Genomic DNA, 10,406 nt, shown 5'->3' on the forward strand with positions numbered 1-10,406 from the left:
CAGGAGCATGGGAACACCACCACCTCCAAGTTCCCCTCCAAGTCACACACCACCCTGACTTGGAAATATATCACCGTTCCCTTATCGTCACTGAGTCAAAATCCTGGAACTCCCTCCCTAACAGCACTGTGGGAGTACCTTCACCACACGGACTGCAGCAGTTCAAGAAGGCGGCTCACCACCACCTTCTCAAGGGCAATTGGGGATGGGCAATAAATGCTGGCCTTGCCAGAGACGCCCACATCCCAGGAATGAATAATTTTTAAAAATGCAGTGCATCATATTACAGCATTATTAGCCATGCACAGTGTGATCCCATGCACCAAACCTCACCAGCAGCGTGTCTGAACCGGTAAAGCACAATGAAAACTGACAACAGTGCTTCAGAAAAACAACTATGCAAAAAGAATCAACAGAAGGTTGTGCGTATAGTTGTAAAAATTTTATTTTTAAGATTAGGAATGTTTTACAACAGAACAAAAAAAGGTTGTGATCTGCCCAATGGTTCTCTCGGTGAATGTAGTGAATCAGGCAGATTTGGAAGGGGGCAGATTTGATCCCCGGTCTAAGCTGTTCTCGGCCGGGGCTGTGGTCGGGATTTTTGCAGTTGCTTTCCACATTCCTGGACTAGAAACAGGAAAATAGGACATGGTTCCCATTCCTGATTGCTATCCAGTGACCCCTGTGTGTGTGGGGTTGTCAGATAACAGCTTCTGTGCAATGTTCCCGCTAAACTGCGAGCATGGCCGCACAGTAATCTGCAAGGATCCGCGCAGGCCGCTCACAAGCGTTTTAATTGGAAATACCGTGCATGCACAGAAATTTAAAGGGACTGCGCATTGAAAGAAACAGGCCGCGCAGAACATAGTGCAGCCTACAAGGGAACATTGGTTCAGTGTCTGATGTGATGTCTCCTCTCTCATTCATTTCAAAAGCCTCCTTTTAAAAAAAAAAAAACACCTCTGAATGGGGACCACAGTCAAAGAGATGGAAAACCAGGATCATTCCCGAATCCCTCCTGTGAGCTTCCTTGTATCTTGTTCCAGAGCAGCCTCCGAGTAGATTGCCTGGGTGCTTCTCTTCTCTGCACATAAGTGCATGGAGTGAGAACCTAAGAGAAGGAACAGAATACATTTAATATGAAAAGGCAAGAAGCAACATTTTGAAATGGCGGGGCTGCCCTGATGCCTCATTGGGTGAATGCACCTTGCGGTTAAATACTGAGAAGGACCCAGATTTGAGCATTGCTTTGTGTGTATATAGATGATCTTAGCTTGGGGCTGCTGTAGTTGGCCTGACCATCCCTGGGTCTGACGAGGTTCCCGCTCATTGTTATCCAGTGACTCACCGCTGAAAAGTACACGTGTAGTCTGGTGGGAAAGTGCAGCACTGAGCCACATGGACCAGAAGATCTGAATCCTGATCTGTACTGGGTTGTTGTCAGTTGGGGGGACTACCATCGGCTTCAGTTCCCCTGGATTAGGGAATGGGAAATCAGCCGGGTTCTACCCCCTGCTCATGATCGCTGACCAGCGATGCCTGCTGGGATGTCCATCGGTGTGGACATTGGGTGAAGACAGAATTGGACTTGGTTGTGATGTTCTACATAGTTGAATAGCCTGATGACCCTCCCACTCCCCCAACTCAAACATGACGAATGACCATGTGGGAGAGGCACCAGAGGACTGCTGACATCGGGGAGCAGGGTGTCCTCCTTTAGGAGAGGCGAGCGAAGCTTGGTGATGGCGGGCAGACGTGAACTGAACTGGACCAATCGAGGGATTGATGCAACTGAACCAGTTTCTTCATTCTAACTTCTCTGGCAATTCAGATTCATTCTCATCCGGTAGGCCATACAGCCTTTCAAGCCTGCTCCACCATTCAATAAGATCACGGCTGATCTTTGACCTCAACTCCACCTTCCCACACTATTGCCGTATCTCTTGATTCCCTTAGTATCCAAAAATCTACTCGAAGACTGAGCATTCACAGCCCTCTTCCAAAGATTAAACCGCACAGTGTTTCCCACATTATATTCCATTACCTTCTACAGGATACGATCTCTGCCCCAGTCCAGAACCTGTGTTCAAAGCTGTGTCTCCCTGTGGATGTTGCGGGAACAAATTAAGGTTGGTGACAGGACTCATCATGGAACCTCATCGCCATGGCAACTGCCTAAAAAAAAAATTTTTTTTTACTGTCTTGTGTGCAGTTTGTTTAAAAGTTGCGATTGCAGCTTTAGTATTCTGGCATCGGACTCACTCCAGTGTCAGGGCAAGGCCTGTAACAAGCCACCGATTTTGGTTGGGGGGAGGAGTGGGAGGTGGCAATAACTGGGCTGCAGCTAGAGAAGATGACAGGGCAGCCTGCAGTGCCCCGTGCTGCCAATGGCGGCCTTCTCTATTCGCCAGTGGTTCTACAGCTCCGACAGAACGGGGTAGCAAACACCTCTTGAACCGGGGCCCACACCGCTAGCAACATTGTTTTCAGTTTGGTTAACCAGGTGCGTGATACAACAACAACTTGCATTGTTATAGCGCCTTTACCGTAGTAAAACGTCCCAAGGCGCATCACAGGAGCGTAATCAAAACAAAATTTGACACCGAGCCACATGAGATTTTAGGGCAGGTAACCAAAAGCTTGGTCAAAGAGGTAGATTTTAAGGAGCATCTTAAAGGAGGAGAGAGTGACAGAGAGGTTTAGGGAGGGAATTCCAGAGCTTAGGGCCCAGGCAGCTGAAGGCACGGCCGCCAATGGTGGAGCGATGGAAATCAGGGATGTGCAAGAGGCCAGAATTGGAGGAGTGCAGAGATCTCGGAGGGTTGTAGGGCTGGAGGAGGTTACAGAGATAGGGAGGGGCGAGGCCATGAAGGGATTTGAAAACAAGGATGGGAGTTTTAACATTGAGGCGTTGCCGGATCGGGAGCCGATGCATCAACGAGCACAGGGGGGGTGATGGGTGAACGGGACTTGGTGCAGGTTGCAGAGTTTTGGATGAGCTCAAGTTGATGGAGGGTGCAAGCTGGGAGGCCGGACGGGAGAGTGTTGGAATAGTTGAGTCTCGAGGTTTCAGCAGCAGATGAGCTGATGCGGAGATGCGAGATGTTACAGAGGGGGAAATAGGTGGTCTTAGTGATGGAGCGGATATGAGGTTGGAAGCTCGTATCGGGGTCAAATAGGGCGCCAATGTTATGAACAGTCTGGTTCAGCCTCAGACAGTGGCCAGGGAGAGAGAGGGATGGAGTCAGTGGTTGGGAACCATATTTGTAGTGGGGACCGAAGACAATTGCTTTGGTCTTCCTGATATTTAGTTAGAGGAAATTACTGCTCATCCAGAACAGGATACATGCAGGAATTCAACACCATGTTTGAGTCTCTAAAACCAGCTACTGAGATATCAGTAGGATAGTCACTAGGTAATAAGTTCAAGTCCCACTAGAGACTTGAGCACATAATCCAGGCCGACACTCCTAGTGCGGTGCTGAGGGAGTGCTGCATTGTTGGAGGTGCCGTCTTGCGGATGAGATGTTAAACCAAGGCCCCGTCTGCGCTCTCAGGTGGACGTAAAAGACCCCACGGCACTATTTCGAAGAAGAGCAGGGGAGTTATCCCCTGGTGTCCTGGCCAATATTTATCCCTCAATCAACATCACTAAAAAAAAAAAAACAGGTTATCTGGTCATTATCACATTGCTGTTTGTGGGAGCTTGCTGTGCGCAAATTGGTTGATGCGTTTCCTACATTACAACAGTATCTACACTTCAAAAGTACTTCATTGGCTGTAAAGTGCTTTGGGACATCCTGAGGTCATGAAAGGCGCTATATAAATAAGTTATTTTTCTTTTATTTCTTAGCTGGTCATTGAGACTGTGTTTATAATCGAAGCGATGCCTCTTGAGTCGGTCCTGTCGATGTACAAATGTGTCATAATATAACTGCAGCACATAACCTACAAGAGCACCTAACATTTCTTGGAATCACAAACATTAATATTTTCTTTTCAGAGAGTTTGTTCCACGAGAAAAGTAAGTTGGGGGTTCTTGCCAGTGGGTGGGTGGGGGGGGGGGGGAGAGAGAAGCAGCAACACACCATTGTGGAGTTCTATAGCAAAATACTGCGGATGCTGGAAATCCGAAATAACTATTTCTCTCTCCACGGATGTTGCCTGGCCTGCTGAGTTTTTCCAGCATTTTCTGTTGTTATTGTGGAGTTCTGTCATTTTCATGTTGCAGTATTGCATGTTACACCACTACCCCCCCCCCCCCCCCCCCCCCAAAATACCTGGCTGTCTTTCCATATAAACAGCGACCCTCTAATATATATTTTAATAAAGGGATTATCAAACTTTTATTCCTTTTCAGGAATTGTTTGTAAATTCTTAAGGGTGAAGCCCTTGAAACAAGTAACTTGTGCAACACAGAATGGACAAATTAAGACTCAACTCACTTTATTTCCATAGTTATACTGCCTTTTGCTAAGGTTTTGTAGGTCTGTGCTCCAATGGACAGATGTACCTCCTTTAACTTATTGCCTTTTTTAAAAATTAAGTCTTAAATTGCAAAGATCGATTGATCAGGTTTTGTTGCTCAGAAATTAACCCAGCATTGCTGGCTATTTTGAAAATGCTGAAATTGACCAGTAAATTCAGTACTACACACACACAAACATTACATTTATTTGTCAATTTCCCAGGGAAAACCCCCAGCTTAGCACCCACCTACACAGTCTTTAATTTAAAGATGAATCGGATCATACGCCTTGAAATGTGCTGAGAACAAGACCTGCCTGATGACTGACCTCCCTGGTGTTTCCTTGTCTTTCCAGGAGGCCTGGCATTCTGGTTCTAGTCAACGATGCCGACTGGGAATTAATGGTTGGTATCGCCGATTCCGAACGGGTTTTGATTTCGCGCGAACGATCCGTTTCCTTGCGTCTTAACTTCGTTTGCTGAAACCGGGGGACGCAGTGATCCTTTTTAAAGTTAGAGGGCAGCCACAGAATCAATGGCCTGTGGACGTGTTTACTGAAAGGCGGAAGAAGGCTTCCCCGTTACTGACAGACCGACATTTGTTCAATATCTGACACAGTTATTACATTTCACAACTCAACCGAACGGATTTTTTTCCCCCGAAGCATTTTGCTAGTGAAATATTTGTTCTGTTGAATTTTTGCACCAAGTACCTCATTATATGAAAGTGCAATGCTGGGAGTGCAGGACTTGTTCGTTGCAGGGACAGACTATGCATTTTAACACTCAACATATTGGTGTTAACTCCATTGTAGAAGCGTGATTCGCGCGATAGTTAGAAAACATTTATTGTTTTAAAGAACTGCACTTGGGGGTATTTTTTTGTTGCAAATATTTGCAAGGAATATCCCTCCATTTTATACTCCCATGGAGAAAATGGCTGCTCTCACTATCCGACCCTTATTCAGTTCGGGCTGAATGGCGTTAAGAGTTGAATTATTTTAGGGGGGTAAGGGGAGAGAGTGGGAGTGGGAGTGGATTTTATTTTAAAAGTCCCTTTCCTCGCTGGCTGTGCGTCGATTTCAGACGCGTTTCACACACTTCTAACGTGCAGGTGCGAACTGAGGGAGCTCAGGTCCAGTTTAAGTTGGGAGTTGATGCTTCACAGCCAATGTTTTTAAAAAAGGAAAATAAGGAGGGGAAACGAGTACAAAATCCAGTGATAATTAAGCGATAAATCCCATTATGGGTCAACACTAGGCCGAGAGAAAGGGACAGTCTAACGAATATTTTGAGATTAGCAAATGCTATTGTAAATCGTTGAACGAATTAATTAATGTGCACTGCCTGTGTCTTATCAATTTGAATAGTATTTTCCTCCCTCTATCTTTTTGTTTTCGGCAGGGTCAATTGGATTACACTCTGGAAGACCAAGATAACGTTGTATTTATTTCAACTTTACACGGTGGTTAAAGGAACATTAAAAAAAAGGCGAGAGATTCTCTCTAACAAGATCTATTTAACCGTGGCGCTTTATTTTTTGGTATCAGGGATGCTCTGGTCGTAGTTATTCGGACCCGCTCTGTCTAATGTTACAAATGGTTCGACCCGCAGTACATTAGGATTACAGACAAGACTAAGATCATTTGTTTTTTTAAGTATAGATTGTGAGCTGCAAAAAATAAAATAAGCTTCTCTGATCCTTAAAGTCCTTAATCTCTACTTTGAGGCGGGGAAAGTAATTCCGACATATTATGTAGCCAATAAAAGTTGCATGTTTTAACATGGAGTCAACCCACAGAGGCGTGAATGTTCTTCTCGATGCCATTTAACGAAATTCGTGCCTTTGAAAGATTCATTTTCTTTATCTTTGTAATAAATTGATATGAAATCATGAATCTCGCGTTTTTGGAGCGACTACTCCATGTATCCTTTAGTACTCTTCCACTTCTAGCTTTTTAATTAGCTGGTCTCTCTCTCCCTCCCACCCACCACCCCCTTAACCGGGCTCTGACAACGAAACGGCGGTGCGGCCAAGCATCATTTGCGGCGTGTGGGGGTGATGGAGAATCAAAGGCAACACCGGTGGACGGAAATTCTTCACAACCGCTTCGCTTTCACTTCACCTGCCGTTCAGCTGCTTGCGGGCCCGAGTCTGCGGCACAATATAACGGAGCACTTTTAACCTAACACTTTCAAAAAAAAATATATATATATTAGTGCAAACGTCACCCGAGAAAGACTAAATCGCAAATTTCAGAGAACTGTGCTTGAAAGACAGCATTTGTGTGAGATTTAAGGGTGCAATACTTTTTAACAGCACGTCTTTGGTGGGTTTATCAATATAACTTGTATTTCTATCGATACTGGCTTGAAAAATAAAGTTATAACAAATGGAAACAAAGGGGGGGGGGAAACAGGTACGATTTTAAGTTTTGTAGCAACGTCAGAATATTTTATTAATTTTTAAAATAAATAAGATACAGATCACATTACACGTCACAACAGAAAATCCTTTTCGCAAAACAAACAAAAGTTGCTTATTTTGTGCAAAACGTGAATTATATACAAAAAAAAGGTAACGATTTAGCGAACGAAAATATAATTATCTCCAACGAATTTAACCCGGACCCTGTTTCTAGCTTTTGCCTAAATTTAAAATGATTGCGACTGTTTAATAAGAAATAATTGAAACGGTATTATTTTTATAATAATCGTGTTCGAACAACCGCCCCCACCCCACCCCACCCCCTCCCTCAGAAAGCAAATAATGTAAACAGGTAACCAGGATTGTGTCGCTGTTTGTTATTGCTGTTCCAGTGTTGTGTCGGCTCTTGAGTTTACCTGCTGCTGCTGCTCCTGCATTCAGTCCTTCAATATCTAGTTCAACAAAAACATGTTTTCAAAATTCGACAGATCCCATTCGTTCCTGCTTCAGTTGTGCGGGGGTTTTGTCCAGCCCACGGTGCTGTTCGTTAAATCTGTTATTTTTCCCCTTCCAGTTCTGATTAAAAACTGGCTTTAAAATATATTCTCTCCTTGTTATATAGCACTGTAGACGAAAGAAGAATATGAAAATCCAACTGCGGATGTCCATCCACAATTCTCGGGGTCCGAGTTGAAAAAGCACAAGAATTGCGTTTGGACAATCAGTAGCGAGAATTTCTAGGCTTTTTTTTCTCTCTCCCGGAGGCAGCAACTCTTGTCTTCAATACACCACACACACACACACACGAAACAACATTTTAAAGCAGATTTGCTGACAAACGCACTCTCCGTCAATTTGCATCTCTTCTGGTTGTGGTCCAATAAACCCGGAGATATGAGAATCAAATTGCACAAATGATTTCCCAAACACACTGCAGGCAATTTATAAATATAACGGCAGGGCCAGACATGCATTCGTGATTTTTTTTTTGCAATAAGAGCTGCATCATTCTGACCACCATTTTCGCCTGAACACAAAATGTGGTTTTTTTTTTAATTGCAAATGCATGCATTTAAAAAAATACCAATATACAAAAAAAAAGAAAATCAGTATCTCAGTTCCAACATCTGAAAGCTAACATCACGGTTGCAGCAACGTATATATACATATAGACATACGCACTTCACACACCACACACAAAACGACCTGGAATACGCTATAAAGAGGGATCTGGCTTATTCTCGTTTCTTAAAGCATCGGTATTCCGTTTCTTCCCTCCAACTAAGGTGACATTTCAGGCTCCTGGTCCTCTGAAGCTTCTCTGGAGGCTGATAGCTGTGCATTTCACACCGTGTTTGGTTGCTCAGTTAGTGAAACGGGGCTTCTTCTGAGCGCTCTCCCTCTCCCCCCCCCCCCCCCCCCCCCCATAAATGTATAGTGACCAAAGGAGAGAGAGAGAGAGCGAAAAAAGGCGATTGTCTTCAATTGGCACTGAATTTGAATAACGCCACGGGGTGATAAATGGCCATTGTGACTGAGGTAATGAATTTGTGCAGGCTCTGTAGCCGGGAACGGCAGCTGGGAAATATCCAGTCACTTCTTAAAGCAAACCCCACTGGAAAAAAAACATCTTTGCATAAGACTCGATATATATAATAAATATATAAATATAATATATATAAATATAAAAAGACACATCTGTTCTGTGCACATATAGTTTGTTTTTAAACAAACACCTGCAACATGACAGACATTTAATTTTTTAAGCTAATTATACCGAACAAACGGTTTGCCTTTTACCAAAGTGCACGTGCATATATATATATATATTTATAATAAACAACTGACTTTATTATATGCAATACACTTTTAAAACACATTCTGTGCAACCCGTGCAAAGTACTTTTTTTAAGCACAGTTGAATATGCGGAGTATTTGTAGGGTGCAGTGTGATATAGATAATATAACAACACACTGAGCTAGTATTTGGCTGTCTGCAGTGGAGTTAGTCCATGTCGGCGTCATCCGTTCTATTAACTTCGTCGTTTGGAGATAAATGTTTGAAAGGCTTTAAAAATGTTGGTGCTTTTAATTTATGATTTTTTTAATGTAGTTTATCCGCCAGATATCAATCAACCTGATGGTCCATTTTGAATTGTGGACCCGTTTCTTTGCATTCATTGTAAACAATGCATTTTATTTATTGAATTTGGTTTTTTGGGTATATATGCGATGCTCGCACGCTCAGCTCTCGCTCCCAAATGTCTTTTTGTTTTAAAAAAAATCGGTGTAAGTTCTTTCCTCCTTTTAACAACTTTTTTTTTGGCCTCCAGACCCTTGTACACGTCAAGTGGGCAATGAATGTTGTTTTTTTTCCCCGTGCAGTTGTTGATTTAGAATTGATTCCAAAATTAAATGTTTGATCCTGACTCAGCACAATTTCCAAAACGATTCATTCAAAGTTACGCGATCACATAAATGTTAATTATTTCATATAAAAAAAAAGTTCCCCATTTTTCCCATCCCCTATCTCCGCCCATCTCCACTTTGCCTGTGTGTGTGTGTGTGTGTGTTTTTTAAATATATTTTGGAAAGCCAAATTTCTTGGCTCGCTCACACAAGTTGCCCGGCAACAGCAAACCAAAAGGGACAAATGTAACCAATCCGAAGATAAAGAATAAGATTTTCTTGACGTCTGACCCTTTTAAGAGAGAGTGAAAATCCCCGCAGTCATAAAGTGCCCTGTGGCGCGCAGGGCTCCTCGGCCCTCAATGTAACTTCAAATTCCATTGCCAGCTCAGCTCTCGCCTACAGGTGCAGCTCCAGATTTCCTGAATGTGAAAGAAGTATTTAATACGAAACACAAAATAGTGTAGAACCCTGCAGCGCAGAAGGAGGCCATTCGGTCCATCTTGCCCATGCCGACTCTCTGAAAGAGCAGAACTGTCCAATTAGTTCCACCCCCCCCCCCCCCCACCCCCTTTAGCCCTGCAGATTTTTTCCTTTTTAAAGTAATTTCCAGTTTTAACCAGACTCACCGGCCAGTTTCTGCTTTTAAGTTTGGAAAATGGGCAAAAGAATGTTTGGTTCAGTGGGCAGCACCCTCACCACTGAGTCAGAAGGTTGTGGGTTCAAGTCCCCACTCCAGAGACTTGAGCACAAAAATCTAGGTTGACACTCCAGTGCAGTGCTGAGGGAGCGCTGCACTGTCGGAGGTGCCAGTCTTTCAGGTGAGACATTAAACGTCTCAGGTGGACGTAAAAGATCCCATGGCCACTATTTTGAAGAAGAGCAGGGGCGTTATCCCCCTGTGCCCAGGTCAATATTTATCCCTCAATCAACATCATTAAAAACAGATTAATCTGGTCATTATCACATTGCTGTTTGTGGGAGCTTGCTGTGCGCAAAATGGCCTCCGCGTTTCCCACATTACAACAGTGACTACACTTCAAAAAAAGTACTTCATTGGCTGTAAAGCGCTTTGGGACGGCAGGTGGTCGTGAAAGGCGCT

General features: G+C 43.7%; 1 long non-coding RNA gene across 4 annotated transcripts; it reads right to left on the reverse strand.

The window, feature by feature from the left end:
* Positions 1-427: 427 nt before the first annotated feature.
* On the reverse strand, positions 428-8,302 carry LOC147101661 (uncharacterized). 4 transcript variants are annotated; one of them, XR_015073335.1, is made up of 4 exons: positions 8,078-8,302; positions 4,717-6,659; positions 2,045-2,175; positions 428-1,111 (listed from the first exon to the last, which is right to left on the reverse strand). It is a non-coding gene; the product is annotated as an uncharacterized LOC147101661 (long non-coding RNA). The 4 variants fall into 4 exon arrangements; XR_015073332.1 differs by having other exon boundaries at positions 6,594-6,659; positions 7,312-8,302; XR_015073334.1 differs by having other exon boundaries at positions 4,797-6,659; positions 7,312-8,302.
* Between the last annotated feature and the right edge of the window lie 2,104 nt (positions 8,303-10,406).

This window comes from Somniosus microcephalus, chromosome 23 (assembly GCF_052327205.1).
Source record: "Somniosus microcephalus isolate GS21.2 chromosome 23, FLI_Smic_1.0, whole genome shotgun sequence".
Taxonomy (NCBI): domain Eukaryota; kingdom Metazoa; phylum Chordata; class Chondrichthyes; order Squaliformes; family Somniosidae; genus Somniosus; species Somniosus microcephalus.